The sequence below is a fragment of the Hesperophylax consimilis genome, chromosome 10 (genome assembly GCF_061612785.1).
Source record: "Hesperophylax consimilis isolate HC1 chromosome 10, BYU_Hcon_1.0, whole genome shotgun sequence".
Taxonomy (NCBI): Eukaryota; Metazoa; Arthropoda; class Insecta; order Trichoptera; family Limnephilidae; genus Hesperophylax; species Hesperophylax consimilis.
In genome coordinates this window covers 29,898,595-29,925,116 of record NC_142845.1, presented here as the reverse complement: position 1 = coordinate 29,925,116, position 26,522 = coordinate 29,898,595, and the positions used below count along the sequence as shown (strand labels likewise).

The following is a 26,522-nucleotide window of genomic DNA, read 5'->3' as shown; positions in this document are numbered from 1 at the left end:
GATCATTTTAAGATCAAACACACATTTTTATACGTCTAGAAAGTGCAACATTTCGTGAACATCGTTCAACAAAATTATTATTAAAAAATAAAATTGCTAACGAATACATTTTCTCGATTAAACATGTGCCATTTTCGATTCGTCTTCAAAACGACACGTTCGTTTTTATTCGTGAATTCGGTGGCGTTGACGTCACGCAGGGCATCTGCGTTATCCATGTCATAATGACGTTGTAGCCAGTTGGAACCGTTTCGGTTTTATGCGGAATTCAAATCAGAAATTATGAATGAAAATATTGAAATTCATGTTTTTGTTACAATGATCAGGATCAGAAAAATAAACTTTAAATCTTCCACACATTTTTAACGGTATTCATAGTGAAATAATTTATATATACCAACCATAATGAAAATACCATATTCTGTCAATAATATAAAAGGAATGTACGTAGATTTGTACCTGGAGCCCGTTTATTTGATGATTGATTTTCACAGTATATATTTATTATTTTGTGGAGATAGTTTTTTAACATGTAATTTTGAAAAGTTACACCAACAGATGATCGGGCATTAGAAAGATGTAGTAAACCAACTACTCTTTCCTGAATGGTAATTTGCTCAACATAACGGAACATCCATACCTTATCTACTGTTTATCGTTTAATATCTTACCTACATCATTCTGATTTATCTGCATTGGCCATTCACAAGAAAATTATATTATCAATGGTGGTCGTGCGCCAGACGGTACCGAAGACTCCAACAATCGATCTTCATTCACATCAATCTTTATCATCTGAGAGCACGAGTGAGGGGGATGGTCATAACAATAAATTGTCCTCTTCTAATGATATTCCGAAGGCTGTTTGCCCTGCGTGGGCAGCTTTTACAGACTTTGACACATCAGTCAGTGGAATGTCATACAGGACGCATACAAATGCGGTCGCAGGTACTCCGCCTAGTGGAAACGGTGATTATTCCTACCATAACTTTCCGACCACGAATATTGCACACATTGTAATAATAACAATTATAATGTTTGGATCATTTCTATTCCCTTTTTAAATTCCGATCACAGCTTATTTAGCACATAAAAAAGCTTTGATCGACTTATCAATGTTAAAAACTAGATTGTCGAATTCTCAATGGCCCAAAGCTTCATTTAGAACATGCACAGTAATAGTAATTTTGTTGTTGTTATAATTACTCATATTTTATTTATTATTATCATGTTCTACCACCATAATACGAAAATGCGTCTATTTTTTATTCATTTAATATATAAATTAAATAAATTTTAGCAAAGCTGATGAGACTTTTCATAGTCTATTTAAACGACTGTGGCAAAAACTTTTTAAAAATTTGCATAGAGATCGAATTTTCTCACCCAACCTGACCCAACATTATTTGATTTAACCTAAAATATTTACCTCATCCGTTTTCGAAATAATTACAATCCAGTTTTCTATGCACAGAATCATCATGTGCGCAATATTCGTGATCGGAATAGTCGTGTTCGGAATAATCCGAACACCACTGGAAGCAACTCGACGGGTAGGCAGTAAGCAACTAGCAGGTTCCTCAGACTATAAATTTATACTCCACGTTACTCTTTTATGGCATCTGATTAGGTTACAAGGTTCATCTTATGGTTGCTTCTTGGTCCGTTGTTGACTTTATTGTACCAACAGGTATGACGGGAATATGGTGTTAAAATTAACCAGGTAACATTGTTTTTATAAATTACACGTTTTCACATTTTTTCCCGGCGTGTTTTTTCAACACACTTAAGTTTAGGTACCTACTACAAAAAAAGTATGTTAACCTTTAGAAAAATAAATATTAAATGTTTTTGCAAACAGCACTTGTAATTAAATTTTTTCTTAGAGCATCTTAAAGGACGTAACCAACTTACTGAACAGCCCGCACACTATGACAATAAAAAAAATTAATGCGCCCAATAACACTGTTGTTAATTCCATGTTTTTGCCCACGTGGATAACGTTAAGTTTTGTTTTACAAAAAATAGTTACTTAATTTATGTGAGACAATTATTAGGTCACTGTTTTCAGATACAAATTATTCACTGGTTGATAAATCGTTAATTATTATTATTTTAAATATAAAACTAAATTTTAGATCGTAGATTCAGATAATACCAACATTTTTTTCCGTAGTCTACTGCGTGACTAATAAAATGTACAACAAAAAAACGTCGATTAATCCGATTAAAGTTGTTCATCGTTGCAAATATCAGAACGAGATTATATTCGGAAATGACCTTTCCAAAACCAACACAAAAATGCTTTGCGTCAAACAAACATTGCTTCCCGCTCTGTCAACCGAAATAAACATAATAAATAATATGCTTTTCAATAATACAATAACAAACAAATCTTTAAAATATGCTAAATTTGGCCTTTGGCCGGATCCGAATGACTATTTGAACTCTGTCGCCCCAGCACGGCCGACTACTTTGGAATAAATTTGCAATTAAGCATTCAAATGTTTCCAACAATTATTATTATTATGGCTTTGTGGCTTTGTGATCCAACGCTTTCAAAAAGCGTCCTTAAATATCCGTCCGGTTCAAATTTTGGTTTTGAACTCGGTTTTATGGCGTCCGAAAATAGTTCGACGATAACCTGTTGCGTACCGTGGACGCTATAAAGTTGGAGACGTTATTTTGACGAAGGACGATTTTAGTTAGTCATGTTATGAACATCTTCTTTGTAAGCTAAAATAGCTATTAGTTACCTTACTTCAGCCAAATAATGAAAACAGTATTTTCGTAATCTACTTTGTAGTATTTTTGTGAATTAATAAAGACTGCCAAGGAACGTCAGTGAACTATTGAACCACTTTTCTGTATCGTGTTATTGACAATGTTCAACAGAAAGAGAGAGTAGATGAAGTCTAAGGAGGATACGGCATACATGCTTTAGGATTGAATTATGACAGACCTAATTTTTATAATGATTAATTATCACGTAATGAAACAGATTCATAGATATAATATTATGAATCTTTTCGCTGCGTTTTTCTGGTTATTTTTGCATTTGCTATATTTACTCATCGGTTTTATCAAATTTACTTTCTTTTCCATCAAACTTACTCTTGAATATCTCAGCTTATGGAAGAATTCAAATTTTGGAATAAAAGTCATATTGTACCCATTTGTGAATTTGGATTAAACTTTGTACAGTAATAATGACTATAGAGCATATTTCACTTAATTTCCCACGAATCTTAGATAGTTTTAGGTAATCCCTTTAAAACTTTTGTAAACATTCCAAACTCTTAAAGTGCAGATATTTAATACCGGCATTATACTGGATTAATGTGAATATTTTACTACTAATGGGCAAAAGACTGCTTATTAAGTTTTCTTAACGTGAATATAATCTTTTTTCAGTCCTCATAAAGAGTTACAACACCACGTTTTACATTCTACGATACTAATATTAATGTACGTATAAATTGACAGGGCGATTTGGCGATATTCAACTGCAAGTGTCTTTTACGCCAAACCTTCTTACAGACACTCTATTTCAAATGATGCGCGAGTTTTGACTCTTGTGCGGAGTTCGCGTAAAAAAGTATGCTCTTTTTACTTCAAACTTACCCAAAAACTTCAAAACTTACCTAAGCCTAACTTTCTTCTGTATTTCCTATGTTTTGTTGGCAAATGTGTTTTATGCGTGCATTTTTATCACTTATCATGCAGAAATTAGCATCATTTTATTGAGTAGTTTTTCTTTATACGGTAGCCATGACCACTCCAGTAGCTGGTAGGACACAAGTGGTTAAAAAGTCATCAGTATTCCGATCTCGTGGCGGTCGGCGGTGGCGGACATTGGTCATTCAGCGAGCATAGCTGGTCAGTGGTCGGTGGTCAGTAAGGAGTCAAGGGGCCACTGAGCAGACTGGTCATCCTGTAGGGGCCAGGAGAGGTGACCATCCATATGTCAAATGTCAGAAGGTTTTTCAACAAATAATCAACACTTTGCTGTCAGGTTGACAATTTTTCTGATTTGAAGGTCTTGTTTCTTGGTGGTTGCTTATTAAATATGTACCTACATACTACATTTTATTGTTTTGAAACTGCAACGTTTCAATTCTGAATGGTGGTCTCACACCAGGACAATACTGAGAATGTCTTCCACTCTGGATTCAGACATTTTCACATCTGATTTAGATGACTTGCTTCAAAGATTTGTTATAACTCTTTCTGTCATTATTCAAAAGCTGTCATAGGAATTTGGCTGTATAAACTCGCTTGCTAGAGAAGTTATTCGGCAGATACCAAAAAGTTTTGGGCTCAAGTTTTAGCTCGTCAGGTTTTTTCGAAGGAACGTGTCAATAAAACTCTACCTTATTTTTAGATGTTATGTTATTATTTAACACTATATGGTCGGGCATTTTACCGTCAAATTGGGGGCGAAGCGCGGGTGTTTTTTTAAATTTTAGGGCCAAAATTAGACTTTCCGCAAAATATTCAGTGTTTTACTTTAAAAAGATGTCTTTATTTATTTACTTAGCAATGTATGTGTAATTCCTTTTTTTATGAAAAAAAACTTTCTACTTTCTTGGGAATCATAGAAAAAACAGCATTTCACAATCGAAATAACACATCGAAATTTATTCATACAAAATTACAGGATTATTTGGAAATTTTCAATACATATAAAAAAACTATAACCTAATAGTGCTTCAATGTGTGATAGCGTTCGAAACACTTTCCTTTATGCAGGGGCACATTGCAAAACTTGAACATGTACCGCGTTTCACTGCGTAGTTTGTGAGCGGAACATACGCGACAACGATTTTATTATTTTTATTATTTTGTTGTGTTTCAAACTCATTGTATTGACAGGTAGATAGATCGGGTACCGCCTACAATAGAAAACACATGACCCCGCACCCATTTAGAACCCCTTGCTTACAAGTTTCCCGCTCCTTACCGCTTTGCGCAACAAAACGAGTAAACTCGTCTCCCGCGTCTTACTGTAAAAAGGCGTATGACGAGTTTTCTCGTTTCCCGCAAATAATGTGTTAATATATCTTAATGTTGTTCAGTAACCCGCTCTCTCTATTACTTAGAAATTCCTTCATTTTGACTACAAAAAAAATAGTTTTGCACATTGAGACATCTTGCTCCTATACTTAGCATATCAATAATCTCTCTGAGAAGAAGAAGCAGATTGTTTATGCTTTTTCCACAGCAAACTGGTATATTTTGAAGACTAGACATTATTTATATTTCTTGATTTTCTTTTTGTAAATAATTCCTTCCCACGAAATAAGCTTCATATTTCCCACGAAAACTAATTTGACCCCAATATTCTTATCTAATCCTATTTAAATTTCAATACATATTGCTTTATTTTTTTACTGTGGCAAATTATTGCTAGGATTAAAAAACAGCTTTTGCCTATTGCCAAAGAAGTTCTCTCGACTTCGACTCGTTTTTGTGGAAGTCGGCTCGTATATAGAACAAGCTAATGGCAAGACTCAAGAACAAGACCCGTATTATTAAATCCCTTCCAACAGCCCCTACCTTAATCCGCCTCAAAACTCTGCCCAACCGGGTGGTGACATAGTTCCACTGCACTCTTGTAAGGTGGCATGTAAAAAATAAAAATTATGTATTTTTCGAATTATTTTTCTTAATTAATCATTATTACCAAATCCTTCTACAGAAATGGGCAAGATTAAATAATAAGTCACTCTTAAAAATACACTACCATTAACTTATCCTACAAAGTCCTTAATTTGATTTTATAAATTCTTCCTTTTTATCTGGATTCCAAGAAACTGGTCGTCTTGTGTACTGATAGCAGATTCCTCAATAGTAAATAGCTGCTAACCCTGTAAATATCTAAAGTATGCCCAACAATCGAATTTGGAAGCCACCTCTGGACTGGAACCCAACAATACGTGATAAACCTCCTTTATTCTGTGCAGAGGAAGGCGGTCTGTCTAATTGACAGTCCGTTGTTAACGAAGAAATGAACAGACGCAATGTGGAAACGCTGAGTTTATTATACAGGTATTTAAATGGAGCCTGCTCTAATGAGCTAGCAGCAATGATCCCCTGTGCACCGTTTGTACGTTTGTGAAACTCAACGGTCACGTGCAGAAAATCCGTTCACAGTTGACGAAGAGAACAGGTCGAATCTTCGACTCGTTTTTGTGGAAGTCGGCTCGTATATAGAACAAGCTAATGGCAAGACTCAAGAACAAGACCCGTATTATTAAATCCCTTCCAACAGCCCCTACCTCAATCCGCCTCAAAACTCTGCCCAACCGGGTGGTGACATAGTTCCACTGCACTCTTGTAAGGTGGCATGTAAAAAATAAAAATTATGTATTTTTTTTTTTTTTTTGCCCAACCGGGTGGTGACATAGTTCCACTGCACTCTTGTAAGGTGGCATGTAAAAATAAAAATATCTGGAAAATACGAAACTATATGAATGTTTCGTGTGTTTTGTTTGACAGTTTTTTTGTGTTTCAAAGCATCGCAGCTCAACATTTCGCGCTGAAAAGCGCACCGTGTATTTAGAAATAAGATAAATAATAAACTGTGTAAATTTCTTACCGCCAGATCTCATCTTTCGAGAGTTATGGTGTACGGCTTCACGCACAATTCTTAAAGTAAAATTATGGTTGAGGGATCGATAATTGCAAATCTTTCTGAAAAAATTATATTATTCGGATGTCACCCTAATGCGGTTTCTCATGTTCTGCTGATTCTTAGTCATCATTTCGCCATATGTTAGTTTTAATAGATATTATAATTAAAAATAAAATTCGATTCGAATGGCTAAGCTCGTGTTTCTCGAATAATTAATTAATATAGTGACTCCGCTTATTTCTTGTGTGGAGAATCGATCAGTTTATTTATTAATCTAATAACAATTAGTATAAATGTTTTCGAGCTTTAATTACTACCTGTTTTCTCTGTCTTATATTGATTTGATTTTCTCGGTAACCGGGCAGCTCTCATATAATTCAACACACTCTTGAAAAGCGATATAAAGTTGTGAAAAAGCGATAAATAGGAGTAGGTTAAATAGGTTACATTAAATTAGGTTTACAGGCCATTTTCATCACTTGTAATGACTTTATATCACTTTAAAAAGTGTATTGAATTGCCACTGTCCTGAGTTGCCATGGAATAATTTTTCTTTTTCTCATGTGAAATTGCACAAATGTCCTAACTGCTCCCAACCGCAACCCAACCCAACCCACCCCAACCTAACCTAACCTAACCTAACCTTACCTAAACTTACTTAATCTAACCTAACCTAACCTAACCTAACCTAACCTAACCTAACCTAACCTAACCCAACCTAACCTAACCTAACCTAACCCAACCGCCAGGAGTCAATAAGACTATAGCACCCCCAATTAGGATATGTTGTGAGGCGGATGAGATGAGTAGATGAGAAAGAGGAAGGTGAGAAAGAACCTTTTCATTCATTCAGATCTGATCACCAAACACGGCCAAAGCTATTTCAAGCAACGTTTCAATTATGAATGGTGCTCTTACACTAGGGCGATACTGAGAGTATCTCCCACCCTGGAACGTGCCGCAAATATATTATATATTATTTTTGGCGAGTAATTTGTGAAATAACACAAATTCAAACCACCCTGTTAGTCGAAAGACTTACCCCTCGGCCACGAAGGCCGTCTGACAAATTATTGCGTTGTGTCAAAATTTGCAAGTTATAGATTATATAAGTGACCTTCCAGCCAAGTATGTGTTTGTGTAACTGTATGTTAATAATGAAATTAGATAGAGCCTAGGAACTCATAATAAGTATGCAGCGCCCTTTAGGTTATTTTCAGAAAAACGGCGCTATTAAAAATATCCAATTATCATTATAATTATTACAAGTTATAGCAATGTCTTTGTTCTACGACCACGTAATTATAAGCAACGTGGTCGAAGTTTAAGGCGCTTGACATTTGTACAGCGCCATTGAGGTGATTTTTCGCAGAAACAGCGCTATAAAAATCATAAAAATATTTATATTATTATTATATCGAATCCAGATCCAAATGAATCCGGGTTCAATTGCCAGAGCGCACAAGAAAATTTTATTTAATTAATTTGTGTTGTTTCACAAAAAATGATTATAAATTTAATGTAATTTAATAATAAAATTGCGGCACGTTCCAGAGTGGAAGATACTCTCAGTATCGCCTGGTGAATTAAAACGTTCCTTGAAATGGAATTAGCCATGTTTGGTGACTAGATCTGAAGCTAGGTTCTTTCCCACCTTAATTTTCCCTGCATCCTTCCGGCCCCCAATACCTTCAGCCTTACAACACACCCCAATTGAGGATGCCATCGTCTCACTGATTACAGAAGATTGAAAGCAGTTGAGACTCTTATACTCTTCACATAAAATATGTTAACTCATTAACTCATACTAGTTTAAACGAAAGGATGAGGGTTTCTTGACGATTCATCTGCTGGCATAATGATTCCATCACTGTCATAAAATAAAACCATATTTTATTTGAGATTTCTTCATAAAATTTGAAGGTTATGTTTTATATAGCCACTTCCCTGAGCGGCTTCTTTAAAGGACCATAAAAATGAATAATGGTTAATGAATTTTATAGTTTTTAGGTTATCTGTAGAAACTGTTCTTTGTTTAAGTTCAATTCAGGTACAAACATTTGTAAGAAATGATCATAAACTTTTACCATTTTAATTCAAGTGGTCGTCTTTTATCCCAACATATTTTCATAAAGTTAAAAAGTATTTTTCATGTCCGTTTTTTGCCAGAAATTTCAAAGATCTTCACTGATTTTTTTTAGTCTTTTCGTCTTCCGTAGCTCTTGATGGAAATTAAACTGAAATGTCGTGTTGACCTAGAAACTTTAGGCGTGCAAATTTCGTGTCGCCAGAGCTCTCCGTGCGAGAGTTTTTTTTTGCATTTCAGTGCTAATTATTTCATGATCTTAGAATAAAGAATAACACAAGAAGTGCTTTTGCTCGTGGGCATATTTTTCTTTTGGTAAGTTAAGGAAGGTCAATTTATTTGTAAGAGTTATTTCAATTATTTATAATTTTAAAGGTATCTGATGAATATAACCTTAAAGGGTCCTTAATGTGATATTTCACCTAATAAAATATAAAATAATAAACAAATAAACCCCTAATTAACGATGACATAGTTCCACTGTCTACGAACAGCAGTCTCTGTACGTCATCTGCTCGATAGCACGATCGATAAGTATTTTTTTCGATAATGTCGGTAACTTGTCATCGTTCGCGAGCATGACTGCAGATTGCCAACGGATATACAACAATAACAAAGAAAGACCTACTAAGTAGTGTTCTTAATTTAACCGACTTGTTACGTTAGCGATATGCAGTCGTGGTCAGGAACGATGATATTTGCCGACATTATCGATAAATCCTACGAATAAATAAATCCATCACACGTGTTAGATACCGTGGCTGGCATATTGGCATCTTTGAGACCCGGATTTTCGATATTAACACCAATCCACAACACTATTGACGGGTCGTATAAAGTTAATTGCACTACCCATTTGGTCCATCATTATTCACGGATTCTTCACAAAGTTGTTTGTGAACTTTCCAACCAATAAAACAACACCCTTATCAGGCGGCAATGTAAACCTTATTTCTGGTAAAGTGGTAAAGCCGGATATTTACTGTAGGTACTGTCGTAAAACTTAGATCTATGGGGATTAAAGCCTTGACCTCCGAACATAGAGTTAGCTCATTCATAACTATGAGTATGCCACGAAAAATGTCATACTATGGCTAGCCTTTCCTTCCCTTCCTTAAAAAGACCTTTTACAGAGCATCCCGAAAGATGACATAGGCTCTGAGAGAAGTTACTTTCCTAAGGGCCTACGTCCTTTCCTGTGTGGGGTTAATAATTTTAAAAAAATATCCGAGTGATCTAAAGCGTTGGGTTGTGAACTAAGTGTCGCGGGTTCAATAATCTGATAGCTAAGTCCTCTATCATTGCACAAATAACTTTTCCCGCTTATAATGATGAGAGTTGGAGGAATCTAAATATTGTTACATCTAATGTAACCATTTGTTACTTAATACAGGGCGGGAAAGCGGTGAGTCCCGTCACCTGTACATAATGAACTCTTTTCAAGATCCTGGCATACTTTTGCCTTCATTAAAAATACGCTATTCATTAGGAGAAAATCCTGACACGGAGAATGATCCTGTTAAAAAAAGTTGTAGCATGCCAATTTCCTGATAAAATATTCAGAACATATAATAGAGAACACGTGTTATTTTCCTGATAAATATCATGACGGAATGTGGCAATATTAGTATTTTGTATTATACGTTTTCCGTTGTCATCATAAAACATTCAATTTTAACTTCTTTGTCAATTCGTTGCCTGCAGGTCATGTTTTTAACAGGAAAACGAATAATTTGATCCGATTTTTAATAAATTAACAGTAGTTTATCAGTAAGTTTTCTTCGACCGACTTCACTGAAGATGACATAGGCTAAGACCATAAGGTAAGCTGAAGTAAAGTGGAGTTAATAAAAACAACAAATAAAAAAATAAGTTAAATTTTTGAACTTGTAACCAACGCGACTGGCTTTATCATGTCATTTGCACTAATTATTAACATTTCAACTCTTATAATATAATCCCGAGGTTAGCTAAAAGTTTCAATGCATATACCACTGTCTGTAATAGGTGCTACATTATACATTGAAGGTTAACACTGAATGTAGGCTCGTAATTTTACACTGTTATCGTCCCTACGGAGGCTTTAATGACTCAATCGGCGCTGGGCTCGACCTAAAGCCTTTACTTTGAACGTGTTAAAGCCTTAATGTCATCCTTTATCGGACATCTTTATTGGTCTTATCGTAAACATTCAACTCAGATTGGCGAGAAGTTCAAACGTAGACTAACCTTGCGGCAGATTTTAACCTATATAGGTAATCATTATTGAAGAACCAATGTCGCATAATATTATTTATATCTCAGTTAATAAACTTATTGCATTTCAATTACCTTTTCCGGTGCACATTTGTGGTTTATATAACTAAATAGTAAAGGTAGCAATAGGTAAAGTGATAACAATTTTATGTACCAAACCATAATATTTAGAAAACAATTTGTAAAATGTTTCTTATCATTTCATTTAGATATTTTTTTTTCATTTACTTACGTAATTTATAACAACGACATTACGTATTCAATCTGCATGAATTTATATGTATGTACTTTCAAAATCATTTTGTAACGATCGTATACATATTTGAAAAAACCCACTTGGGTGTAAATTAGTACCTTAGGACGCTAAGGTGCAAAACAAGCTCTAATAATAATAATAATATGGCTGATTTTTATAGCGCCGTTTTTGTGAAAAATCACCTCAAGGGCGCTGTACAAATACATATTTAGTTTTTTATCTCTACTTTAAATTCACCTGTAACTTCCAATCAAACTTTAATACATATTATAATTTTTTATTGAGTTATCAATAAAACCTATTCATACATAATACAGGACACAAATAAGTTTTTTTTATATCCTTTTGTGTAAAAATGCACATCCTTTGTAATAACATTTTTAGCTATGCGAGAATGGTCACCATATTTGGTGTTTATTACCAGGTTTATTGTGTTAGAAAATGCCTAAAACCTGCTTGTAAAAAGTTATTTTTTTACAAAGCGGATAATGTGACCTTAAAAGAATTTCTGGGAATATTACAAGGACTGGGGGTCCGACCCCAGGGCGAATTATTGGAAACATTCCACAAACAGAACCTTTGCCTTTTTTTCAATGGTTTACCTGAAATCAGACAAATGAACCAGGAAACTGCCAACTACTTTACCGAGAAAAAAGCCCTTTGTTGGAACGAAGATTTTGCTAAAATCACTTGTCGACTTTTGAGGATTGAATAGTGAGATGAACCGCCGTGCTGGATGCTAGCGTTGGGCGATACAGGTAAAATATACTCAATTGCACCAACATACAACAACCAGCAGTTTAAATACATAAATTCTGTCAAATATTCACAGGTGAATCACATTACAGACGTCGATTCAATAATATAAGATCCTTATTGTACTATGAATATTCCCGATGCATTAAGTGTGTATTTGTCTCGTCGATTATATTATATTATTGTCTGTGCACTTTAGATTCCTGGCATTCATATGTAAAATCATTAAATTTTTAATTCTAAATAACTAACTAACCATCACGCCGTTTCCCCGCAGGGGTAGTCAGAGAGGACGGACCGTAAAACAACTCGGTCTTGGCACACACTTCTTGCCTCATTCACACTCATAAATCGTCTCATATATACTCTTCTATTATTCTGACTCTCGACATGGCCCGACTCGAGTATCTGATTCACTTGATCGTGCCATGTCTTTTTTAATTCTAGCAAGACGTAAACTTTGAATCGCGTAACAACCACTGCTCTATTATATTTAGATGAGACAAAATGGGTTCCACTTTTTTTCCTCCAATTGTACTCCAACGCTACGAATCCGATCTATCCAGCACCGCCTATCGCATTCTAATAGTGGAACATGCTTTGACGAGATATTAGCACTCAATAGAACCTCTAATTGTATAGCTTTATGGTTTTTTATCCTTTAAATACCAACATTTTTCGATAAACCCATTTGAAATATAAATTATTATAAGTACAATACAAATTGAAAATATCTCCCGAGTAAAAATAAATGCCGCCGACGGGAATTGAACCCGCGTCTTCTGATGTCCGGTCAGACGCTCTGGACCACTGAGTTACGTCGGCTTAGGTATTTCCAACCCGCCAAATAATTCAATATGTACTAGTACTTCAATCAACAATTACTGCTTATTATATTTTTTTCACCTGTAAACAACCAATTTTATTTTTACTCGGGAGTTATTTCAAATTTCTTATAACAATTTATTATCCTTTGTGCTATGCATAAAAACCTTGTCTTATAAACATTTGTTTATCATTAAAAAATAACCATTTGAATTAGTTCAATTAGTGTCAATTAACAGCTACTTCTATCTAATTAACCACCTTTTCGTAAATACACGAAGTTTTCTACCTAGAGAAATCACTGCAAATTCTATCTGACTGTTATTATTGGTACCTACTGCTGTAGTGTTTATCAGTGAGTATTTTTTTATCCCATTGTCATTCAAATAATAATCCATACACGCCTAACAGGTCATGCTTTTTTGATCGAGTATATTGTAATAATCATTATGAAGAGGACATAAGAATGTCGCCAGTGTAACAGTGCTTTTCGTTTTCAAAGATTGCTAGAGACACAGTTCAATTTTATTATTTTTTCGGACGTGTCAAAATGCAGGCACACAGCATCTAGCATCAGTGCACTTTGCGTCTATGTCTAAGGGTCTGGACCAAGTTTGAAACTTTCAAATACACAATACAATACAATGGGTGCCCACTATATACTACCTTTGGCCTACTTATATTTTCTGTATGAATGTTTACCTGGAAAGTTGACGTGGCTAGGTCGCCCGCGCCTGTTGCTACCATTCGGCTAATGGTTGTCTTGTCCGCTGAATTATGCATTTTGCAAATACTGAGTGCCTTCTCTCTACCACGGGTACATTCTTGTGTAGTCTATCTAAACAATTTGTGAGAATTTCCGCAGGCATTCTGTTAATATTATCGGAATGTAATCAATAAAATGCGTCCCTAATCGGAATAATTTAATAAATTAGAGAAACCCTATAATTTGTGGATTGCTGGCCACTGTTTTACATTTAAATAACAGGGCTACAATCGTGCTCATTCGCATAGAGTGAATTAGATTAAATACTCACCCACACAGTTAGTTTCTGTTCTCTTTTAGTTACTGTTGATAAAGCCCACGTCTTGTAGTGATCGAGAGACGAAGCAAACAGAGTGATAAGATTGAAGTTTGCTCTTGGCAAACAAGCTGGAATGCAATAAGTGTTTGCCCCTTCAATAAGAACACGCCACAAGACCACCTCAAATTTCAATTCGTAGGAAGTTTAGTAGATCCAACTTAGAACGGAAAAAAGTATATCCATATATTTTTAAAATAGCTTTAAAATAATATTGTTTTTAATTTAATACACTTCGAAATATTAAGATTTCAAATAAAATTCGACACTTGGGACGGGTTGTTGGGTCGGAGAATTTGAACAATTCATCAAATTTCAACGTTCATTTTCAAGTTCTGTGAAAGATTTTTCAAGTTCTGTTTTTATTTCAGTTTTGTCAAGTAACTAGCCTACAATGATATAATAACAGAACTTGAATAGGACTTTCACAGAACCCGAAAATGAACGTTGAAATTTGATGAATTTTTAAAATTTCAAAGTTAATTTTCAGTTTCTGTGAAAAAAAATTTCAAGTTCTGTTTTTATTTCAGTTCTGTCAAGCAACTACCCTATGTTGAAATACTAACAGAACTTGAATAGGACTTTCACAGAACCTGGAAATCAACGATGAAATTTGAACAATTCATCAAATTTCAACGTTCATTTTCGGGTTCTGTGAAAGATTTATTCAAGTTCTGTTATTATATCATTGTAGGCTAGTTGCTTGACAAAACTGAAATAAAAACAGAACTTGAAAAAATCTTTCACAGAACTTGAAAATGAACATTGAAATTTGATAAATTGTTCAAATTTTAACGTTCATTGCCGGGTTTTGTGAAAATCTTCTGTTTTTATATCATTATAGGCTAGTTGCTTGACATATCTGAAATAGAAACAGAACTTGAAAAAATTATTCACAGAACATGAAAAATAACGTTGAAATTTGATGAATTGTTCAATTTCTTCGAAACAACCCGTCCTTAGCATAAGTAACGGTGTTCCTGATTGTTTTATTTCTATTATTTTTTTTACATTAATCCCACACAAAAGGCCCCGAGGAAAATAATTTTCCTCAGGGCCTATGACATCTCTTGGGTCTCTTTTTAGGAAAGGAAAGAGAGGGAGTTCTGAGAAGGTAAAAGGTATGAGGTTTGGGTAGGAATCTAAGGATCCGTGCGTTCAGGAGTGACGGACATATGAATATATCCCTCCCACTGCGACACAAGGCGATGGGTCGAGATACCAGTTGGAGAGGTCAAAGAGTCTCTTCAAACCAGTTTCTTTAGATCTGGCACGCCACGCAACAGGTGGGCAGGCTCATCCTGAACACACCTGACCCGATGAACCCGGGCACCCCTTCTAAACCACCAAACGTAGCGATTATAGCATACCTATGGCAGAGGTGTTGGTTTTCCAATAAATGGTTCCCGGGGCGGCGGTACCCAAACCCACCTCCCAAACCATTTGTACACGGTTGACATTTTTCACATGAGAACGGGTCGCTTCTACGATTCGTTTTTAAGTTCAACAGCTCGGCTGTGGAACGAACTGCCGGCCTCTGTGTTTCCTCCCTCCTACAACATGGGACTCTTCAAGACCCATGTTCACTCCTTCCTCTCCGCAAAAAGACCCTCCACACGGCATCCCCAAAGATGACATAGGCCCTGAGGGACATTATTTTCTTCAGGGCCTCCTGTGTGGAGTTAATATAAAAAAAACATTTTTTTAATAATAATAATATTACTTTGTTTAAGATATTGAGATGAGTTTTTCATAAAAACGGCGCTATATAAATTAGCCATATATTAGTATTAAGTCAAGTCAGGCATTTCCGTAGCGAGTCGCCTACACCCACGATTTTTTTTAATACTGTATATTAACCTAGAATACAATACACAGATAGTATACGGATACTTTTATTATGGAGGTACATTGTATTAAGTAATACAAGACCGATGTAAACACAATGAACAATAGATATACCATAGTGAAATAAATAAGGGACCAATGTCTAGATTATTTGGACACAATATTTATTATTATTTTTAATGTTAAACTGATGTTTGACAGAGAAGGTTTTTTATGCATAGCATAAATGATTTAAGCAATAAATATTAGCCTGAAATATATTACAAAAAAATATTACATACGACGGGAATTGAACCCGCAGACTTCTGATTACCTGTCAGGTGCTTTGCAAAAGTAAAAAGTTGTTTTCTTGTGCACAATCTAATAAGCAATAATTTGTTGAATAAAAATTCCAGTACATATTGAATAATTTGACGGGTTATGAATTAGAAGAAGGCTGCGGGTTCACTTCCTGTTTGCGGTAAGAAAAATAGTTTTGCTTTTTGACCTCCAACTGACCTCCAACTCTCCCAACGCTCTAACTAAAGCTACTGATTCCGGTGGGACAAGTTTTGACCAGATATTAGTACGCAGTAGCACCTCTAATTATAGCTCTATGGTTGTAAGGCATGCCGTGCAATGCGAAATGACGTGATGATTAGGTAGGTACTAAGTATCAATATTATTCGTTACTTTATCTCAGTACAATGTCGCAATCTTCATTATGGTATCGATGAAGGGGTCGATCGATAAAGGTTTCATCGATAACTTTGGTAACTTGTCATCGTTTTCGAGCATGGCTGCAGATCGCCAAAGAACATAAACAGTTCAAAATGACTTAGGACTAGGATTGTTTCATAGAATTTGAACAATTCATCAAATTTCTATTTGAGTTTTGTTATTATTTTAATTCTGTGAAGCAACCGGCCCATAATGGTATAATAACAGATATTGAATAGGACTTTTACAGAACTTGAAAATAAACGTTGAAATTTTATGAAATGTTCAAATTCTGTGAAACAAACCGTTCTAAGGACGGGTGGCATCAGAGAATTTGAACAATACTTTGAGTTCATTGAATCAGATTACACTCAGGACTAACGCACATCGCAGACAACTGAAATAAGTATTTTTGGTGATCTCCAAATTCTGGACCACGTGGTTCAAATATTAAAGATTTTTGTTTGTATGCATCATAAAAACATAACAAAGTAAAAACACTTGCAAATGTGTCCCCGGCTGTAGTACAATACCATTACTGCCTTTTGGTAGGTCCCCGTGCAGGTTACCTGTCCCTCCGACCACACCAAATAACCAAATAACTCAAACATGGCTGTCCAAACAAGACCCGTCTCTATCTCTCCCAGCATGGCGACACTTGAGGTTTTGATTCTCTCCCTCTTTCCGTAGCGACTAATGGGGTCTCGAGGGGTTAGGCAGGTACCGCCTTAACCTTACCAATACCAATAATAATAATAATTAGATAATTTCTAGAGCGACGTTTTGTGAAAAATCTCCTTGAAAAATTGTAGTGGTGTTCTACAATTTATTATAAGTTCGTAGGCTCTATTTAATTTTATTATTTACAAACAGAAATTGAAAAAACGACCTGGTAGATCACTTCAGATAAACACACTTTTACTAAAAAAGTTAACGATTTTGCAGAGGACACTATTGTAAAAACACCAGACATTGATTATAAATTTGCTAATTTACCCTCTATTATCATTGATATTACATTTATTAAAAGAATTTTTATGACCTTAAAAAGCTAACGAATTCGTAGTTGTTGTGGAGGTGAAAGGTTTCTGACTTAATGGATATGACTGTAAAAAAGATGAGCTTTAAGTTTAGCTTTGAATTCTGAGCAATAAGAGAATTACAAAGATGAGACGCCGCGTTCCCATTTAAATATTTATTTATACATATCAACACGGAAAAATTTTGAAAATAAATTAATGTCATGCAAAATGCATTCCCGATTGAAATAAAGATATATATAAGTGCCACACTTTTTTCTCGTACCCTCTCGTCAAGTCTGTTTACATTTCAAGACGGTAGACTGACGAAAAGTACTCGATTCTCTGAGATCTTGTTTTCAATCATAACTTACGTTTATCTCTATCTTACTCATTTTTAATTCCCTTAGCTTATTTTGAATTATTTTGATGGTTACCGACGTAGATAAATAAATATTTACATATTATGACATAAATTTCTTAACTTTGTAAATTATGTATTTTCTAGAATAGCTTACGTCGATTATCATGTCGGATGCAGAAAAAACATATATTTTTAGGAAAAGTTAAAATTTATGGCTGATATTGCGGAAGCTTACAAGATCAAAAAATGTGATGATTTTGCACGAAAATGACGCTGTAGAAATCATCAAAAATATTATTAGTATTTGATGTAACGTCGAAATCCATCTTGGTTGCGGGAAGGTTAACTTACCTGTGCAGGTAACCCTACAGTGACCCGGCGGCCGGTCCCGGAGTGCCCGGGCTGCAGAAAAGGTAAGAGATTTGAGGACCTTTGTTCGGCTTCTCGGAAATGCTTTGAAACGTGGTCGAAACGCTGTTTTTTTGTCCGAGTCTACCTTTTACGGAATACGGTAGTACCCAGTGATGATGGTTCGCCAGAATTCTCGGCTTAAAAACGAAGGAAACTTTCTAGGAATCTAACTGTTGTTATTTCATTACTTTGACAATGATGATATAGTGTTTTATGATTTTTATTATACAGAAAGCAAAAAACTTTTTAAAAACACTCATAACATAAATTATACACCTTGTGAATATGAGTTTTTAAGTACAGACTAATTAGAAAAGTTAATTCCATACATTGTTTAAAAATTGTTGTCTTCGTTTGTATTATGTAGAATTTAATTTTCAAATAGTGTCTTAATCTTGGTGGAATAAAGATAAATATTGTTATTTTACGCGTGATGGTTGTTTCGTATTCCGAAGTCAGTTAAATAATTAAGTCACCAATATTCATTACGATGATTTAAAACATATTTCGATGACGATCAATCGTCATGTATCTCAAAACGAAGAGGTTTTTAAATACGTCTGACTTGTAATTTTTTGTAATAAAAAATTTGAGGTCAATATTTTTACTTATCAGGAATGCCCCTTCATTAATCCCAAGTAAAATTCTAAGAATTTGCCACTCGGAAAATACCAAGATCAAACAACTCATAAAATACTTAGAATTTAATGATTAACCTTTGTAGCATGTATTGGCACTAAGATTACTGGCGTCTTATTAATCGTTAAAAACTAATCATTACTTACAAAGGAGATAGCCCTTTGACCCATACACTTTCTGGTAGTAAATCAAATAAAAAAAAACAGTTTGCACTCTAAGACCAAAACTGATGTTTTATTTTTGTTCTTTTTGGGTTCCTGAGACAATTTTCTTAAGTCGTTAGTCTAGTGATATCTGCCCTGGCGATGGAAACTGCAAGGCTTTTTTAACTGTTGATTTAAATTGGAGGAAGAGCAACATGGCTTAAAAATTCAAAAAATTACTCATGCAAGTATTTTGCCTTGTGAATCTTAAAATATAAAATCAATCCAAACTTGAACAAAATGATGTTTGAAAGGTTACTTACTACATTAGCGACAGCACACGGACTGAGACTAACAAAAACCTATATAAAATTCAAGGTCACAATTGAGAACTTGTTTTGTATCATTTATAAATCAAATGACAGATCACTCTCAACATTATAATACATTCCTAATCCGCAAACAAAACTGACTAGATAATTTATCTCTTTATGAAAGGATGCAAAAACTTTGCTATTCAAACATATAATGAATGCTTGATTTGATATGATTTTTTTCACTTAATTTTATTATTAACGACACATTCAATTAGTAGTTCAATGGAGAAGGATTTTCAAAAGTTCAAAGCTATAAATTACAAACGAATGAAATCCATTTGTAACTGACTCACGCTTTTTTACAACAGGCCCCGACATTCTGATATCAGGGGTGGGTGTATGTAAATTGTATAAGTGTCATATATATTATGTCATAGTATAATAAGCATTCATGTATGATAATGTTCTTGCAATATTTCATAAAAAAACATTGACATTGCATAATACCTTCAACAGTTTATCATTTTGAACTCGTTTGATCACTACAACTAGTTTTATATTTCTATTTTTTTAATTTTGAGTTCTCTGGCAAGATCCTAGCGTTATGCAAGCGGCAGTGGGGATAGTAAATAAGCAATTAGTTTCAACAGTGTGGTAGCGGTCGCTAGAGCAATTTGGGGAGTCATCCCGGGGATTATTGTCGAAAGGGGCCCCATCCACTACCTCAATAATTCAATAAAGATTTTCGAAAAACAATAATATTTTCTGATGGTTTTAAAGCTCACAATTCTCTGTGAGTAGGTACCTAATTGCTTTGTTTTGTTACTACTTGTTAAGTTCCACAGTATAATTAGATATTATTATAAATAATTAATTAGTTCAAACTCGAAACTTGTTGTGATTTAAATTTATTAATATGTTATCAAAAATTGCCCTCAACACGACGTATAGGTAGATAGACGTAGGGAGATTGCTGTATTGTTTTTTTTTAATAGATTATTTAAATTTTGCAGACCATGAACACGCTAAATCTAAATTTCACAATCATGTCACATATTGTAGGAAATAATTATTTATAAATGCTAATCTTTCACAAAATACTGTTGGTCTATTTTTTATAATCTTTGAACTCGTAGTGATTAATGAACTGTTGCAAAAATGATGCGTGGGCGATTGATATTCTCATTCATGACATAATTTTGTATGAAAACCTTGTTGAAATTGTTTCTTTTTGTAATATTAATCCAACATAGAGTATTTTGCAATAGAAATACAGTTTACATATGTTTTAAAGTTGTATAATATACTAAACATCTGCATTTAAATTAGGTAAATTTTAAATGAAAAATGATTATTCGAATATAATATTTTTTGAAAAAATTAAGAAATATGTTTTTGAAACACAAATTTATATGATACTAATAGTTGAAAAACTCCCCATAAAGGGGGCTACACGGTGAAAACTCACTGACATGAAATATTGTTAATTTATTAAAAATCTCTTAAAATTATTCGGGATTGCAGGCTCTTAACGAATGAATTGATAAGTTTTGTGTTAAACTTTTAGTAAAAGAGGAATGTATTAACGCGACGTCGGAACACGTTATTATAATTATATTTTCGCATTTCGTCATAATATATTAATAGGGCAAACGAAGGTGTATGAACAATATATTCGGAAAGTACTAACATTTTATTGTGAAATGGTCTACTGTCCCGATTTTAACAAGATTTCAAATAATCAGCTTATTTTTCTCCGTTTTTCGAATAATCTGTCAAGGAACATTAATTCCTCAGAAGTGTGATTTATACCGATTTTAATGAAAACGGATGTCGCCGATTTTACGTTATAGTCTTTCGACTAGATCTTTTTTTTTACTTTAGCTCCAAATTTGAGGCGCTAAGGAAAACTGATGGCCCATGTCATTTTTGGAGTTGCTGTGTAGTGTGTATTTTTAAGGAAATAAAGGTGAGAAAGTTCTGGAAAAGAAACAGGTATGCGGGGGCGTTTTTAATAATAATAATCAAAAAGTCTTTGTCTTCATCATTGACATTTTACGCCTTGAGAAAAGAAGCGAAACAAGTCGATTTTTAATTAACCTTTCAACACGGTTTCAGAATGACTTAAAAAACAGAACGCACCAAGTCTACTTCGGATAGCCATGGCGACCCAAATATGCAATGAAACGCCTTTTTTGTAGCAGAGACAATGACTTAAAAAAACATAGGAGGAACGAGTTGACTTTGCAGTCAACTTGACATTTCGGTGATACAGATTTCGAAAGCCGAATATTTGACCTTCGATTATACCGAACCTAGATAATGTATAATACGTAAAAAACATCGGTTCTGCTCGAGTGGGCGGCACTAATAATCGAACTGATGACTAACTAGGTGAAGGAGTGTGTTGAAAAAATTCACGGGTCTGCCTTTTTTGCCGCATCTGTTGACCAGATTCATTATCAACGTTATGTTGTGTGAATCAGCACGTTAATAAGTGTAAAGATTTAATTCTTACATACACCGCTGATAGCTGTAGTTTAATTTTTCCATTATTTCTCAAAAACAATACATGTAATACAAATGGTGGTTATGACAGATCAAAAACTTTACATTTTATAAGAATAAAACATGTACCTACCTGGTACAAACAGGCACATATTATACACAACCGTACCTCATAAATATTGAGTTTATTTATTTATTTTTAAATACATATATGTGATTTCCACTATTGTTTTCGTGAATAATTGCAAATTTTGGAAGTGGAAATTAACCTACTTCCCGACATCCGATCGATCTGAAACTCGGCAGATATACTCGTTGCCGATAAAAATACATTCTATCAACTGTTGGAACACCCACGCGCACATGTGCGCATTTCTTTGAAATTCTGTGACATTCAATATACCTACGCAACAAATGTTGGTCTTTTCCAAACGGGATTTGGCTCGATTCGTAGAGTTGTCGATTTCAGTTCCTGGGTGAAAAGGTTTAATCCTCAGTCAAACTATTTTTCTTAGAGTTTCTCAGAGCCTGTCATCTTTGGTGATGCTGTGTAGGGTGTATTTTTAAGGAAAGGAGGTTATGGGGGATGAGTAGGAATCTGGGAGTCAGTGTGTCCAGGAGTGAGTCAGTATGTATCCATCCCTCTCTGTAATTGGATGGCATTACCGCAGTTAATTTAGGAAATTAATTTCGGTTCTACCTAATTGGTATTTGGATTAATTGTTAGCGCGGTTGACTCCAATCCCTGGGGACCAAGATCCGATCCTCAGTCAAACTAAAAAAAGATATAGATATAAATTTAAATACATCTATTATTAAAAATAATAAATATTTGTTTTCACTTGTTGATTTTTTATTATTTCTTGACATTTCATTGAATTTCAATACATATAGTTAATTTTACTCATATGCTTAAGTCTTTCTCGGATGTCTCCAACGAATTTTTACATAAAATAATTAATTAAAATTGCAACATGGGTACACATATAATTTAAAAAAATATATAGTTGATGTAACAATAATAATATTTTTTGATCTCTTGCTAACAATGTTAATAAAACTAAAATAATAAAATAAATTTATCAGCATTGTTTTTTTTTTTTATTTTACCTCCATCTTCGTCGCATTAAAACTGGCAAACACCTTGGTAGAAAACGCAAGGTTAGCAGTAGGGCAAGCTGTATTGCCTACTGAATTCTGAGAAATAAACGATAAGTCATACTTGATAACGATTTTATTCTTATTTCCTTTATCATGACATTATCATTGGTAAAGGTAGTGCTTATATTATGTCGAATATAATTTTATATAGTTATGCCGACGACAAAAATTACATGTGAAAGATGTGGCTGTTTTTAAAATGAGTCTGTTCAGATCGCTTCATATCAGGATTATATTTGTCCATGTACCTAGTTAGTATATGAAAATGTCTCTCGTATTTTGCTAGTTTATCAATAAGATATTAAAACTTCATTTCCAATGAATTTTAACATAATAAACTTCTGTGGCTTGACTTCAGTTAACTTGTATATTTATATCTATCTTTGTATATTATATAAAAGCTGTTTCTTTCTTATAAAATAAATACATTTTTTTATTATATTCATTGCTGATAACCGATGAACACCGCATAAATGACTCAATAATATTTTTTAGTTAAGTTGTCCACTATTGACCCAGGAATATAACCAGGAACGTCACCTATATACAAGGATTATAATTAAAAATAATACTGTTATAAATAAAACAATACCTTCCATAGTAAATCATTTTCACGTTTATTTCGTTTACCTCTGCGATCTCAACAAAATAACTAAATTATAAAACATTTTTGTCTTTTGAACGACTTTTGATTTTTGAAATGACGTCAGTTTTTTTTTTATTTTCGTTTTATTTTAAATCCATCCTGTATATCATCTATGTATTTGTATTTCACTTTTGAAATTAAAAAAAAATTACGCGATTAAGCTGAAATTAACCCACAATCCGAAATCCAATTGAATTGAAACGTGGCACACGTGGACATATGAGCATATCTTTGAAATCCGATGACGTTACAGTGATTGATTAATATACGAAATAAATATCGGTTCTACACGATCGGCATCTGGAAAGAGTTGTTTATGGTAGGTTAAAACTACACTGTACATTGTAATTACTTACATACATTATTCGTCCAATGTCAAATTTTCTGAAAATTCTTGATAGGTAAATACCTAATCCCCTTTTGATAATTTTTTTGATCCACTGACCTATTTGATTCATTCTCCGTTTTATTGAAATCGGCGAGGAAGCGCGTTATCACAAGGTCACATGGCAAAACAAAATGGCGTGATACAGTTCCGAGGAGTGGGCAAACAGCGAACGAATTTTCGATAAAAATCTTTTTGATCGTGTCGCAATCAACTGCCGATTGGTTTTATTGCGGCTCATTTCCGCTGTAAATAGATAGCAATGATGCAAAAAATAATACTAGTAGCTTGAACTCAGTCAGAAAATAATTAGTTACTTTGTCGGTTTATAACATTTCCTACGTGATGTTTCTCCGTTGGAATTTCTTTTAAATTCATCAAACTAGTTGAAAGCAGGAAGTTACAAGCAAAGCGTTTCTGCCAGAGTTTTGCAAAATATGTGCACACAAATATGAATGAATGAATGAGTGACACTTATGAATAATTGACGTACTAGTTTTTAAAAGTTACCATAAGCTGATAGTGATGTAATGTCACAATACTAATGATATTATGGCAATAAATGTGAAGACGAGCAGTCAGGTCTAGTGATGGACATAATCGAAACTTTTCGATTATTAGAATTAATTACATAATAGATTTCGATAAACGATTTTTTTAGACGGTAGTTTAGTTATTCAGATTCAGTTGAATCATAAATTTTACTCCATAGACATTTATGCCCACCGCTATCAAGGAACATTCAGAAGCAACATTTAGAATTGACTAGGCAATAAATGTAAAGTCGAGTAAGTAAGCCTAACTTTTCGATTAATAGGTAAATTAATTCTTTTCTACATTTAATTCCGTTCGAACATTTTTTTTTTGTTTTTTTCAGTCGAATCATAAATCGATTTATAGATATGACGATTATACCCACTGCTAGAAAGGACCATACCGAAGCAGTACAATTTTACATACAGTATAATTTTACATCATATCAGCATTTGGGTAAGTGACAATAATTGTTTTAGGTCGTTTAGAGAACAGTCACTTACATCCAAATTCTTTGCTAGTTCGTTCAACAGCACCACTCCCCTCGTCATGCTATGCTTTGCCAGGACGTCGGTTTTGCCTTTTGGTACTCTGAATAAGTCATGGTATCGACTTCGGCTGTAGTGGTCTGGTACATATAAATCATAGCATCCCAAGAGTAATGGGCTATCAATAAAATTGTTCCAAATTTTGAAAGATATAATGGCTAGGCTTGCTTTCCGCCTAGTTTCCAGACTCACAGAATTAGTTTCCTCAAGTAAGTCGATATGGTGCATGAACCTGGGATAGGTTCCATGCGTCCGCATATAGACATACCTGAGGAATTTCTTCTGGATTTGCTCTATCATTTCAACATGTTAGATTATACTAGATGAATCCTTCTGCACTAACACTATTGAACAAACAAAGATTTATTGTTGTTTGTTTTTTATCATAATTCTTGGCCGGAACATCAAAACTCGACTGCAGGTTGTTTTTTTATCGTTATCAGCGCTCGGTTGTTGAAAATGTTGCAATAATAAGTCATAAATTGCAATCACGGCGTAGCGAACCTTCATTGTTTACATTATTTCCAGTGATAAAGGAATGAACTCCACACACAATCAGCCATAATCCCCCATGACTCCTCAGCTCGTTAAAAATTCTTAGAAATATTTACGTGAGTGGATTATTTACACAGCTGTGTGTAGTTATGATTTTATCTCAGAGGGCAAAGGTTCAACACATCGAATACATTTTTTTTTTGTTTTTTACCACAATTAATTATTTTTAACGCGCTATTTGATATAATGATAAACAAACAAACTAGAAAAAACACCTAATAAAAATCCGTATAAGTTGAGAGAAACGGTTGCGGAACCTTTTAAATACAAAACATAATTATGGATTTTATATATTTTTTTGGTCAAACGGATTGCAAGTTAAGGGTGTTACTTACTTTATTTATTTATAAGTTAATGATGAAGTATTTTGCCCTGCCTACTCTGTTAATATAATGTAATATATGTATACGTCAAACAAGATAGGTTTATCAAAATAATTTTAAAAAACGGGTGAAAAACTGAAAATGACTGTAGTTCAATTTGAAGCATAGATTATTAAAAAAAAATTGTAAACTTCTCAAATAAGTTTGAAATAAGTGTTCACAACATGTTTACAATAAGTTTAAGAATTATTTGGCCACAAATAACAATGTTAATTTTTCTCCTAAAACTAAGTGCATGAAAAACGAACGGAGATGTTACAATGTTATAGCCAAAACATAATCGCAAGTTTAATAATTAATTAGATAAGGGTTAATTATAAATATATTTTGATTATATGTATATTTAGAAAAAAAAACAATTACGTTTTCCGTAAGGACTTTTTAAAATTAATGAATGGAGATTGAGAATATGTCAATGTTGTGGAATTTATTTATATTTTGTGAATGTTGCGCTATAATAGTTG

At 33.9% G+C, this 26,522-nt stretch overlaps 1 protein-coding gene across 2 annotated transcripts in view; it reads left to right on the top strand.

The window, feature by feature from the left end:
* The window catches only part of Samuel (SAM-motif ubiquitously expressed punctatedly localized protein), a 186,759-nt gene that overhangs the window by 66,751 nt on the left and 93,486 nt on the right, over window positions 1–26,522 (top strand). The window lies entirely within an intron of this gene.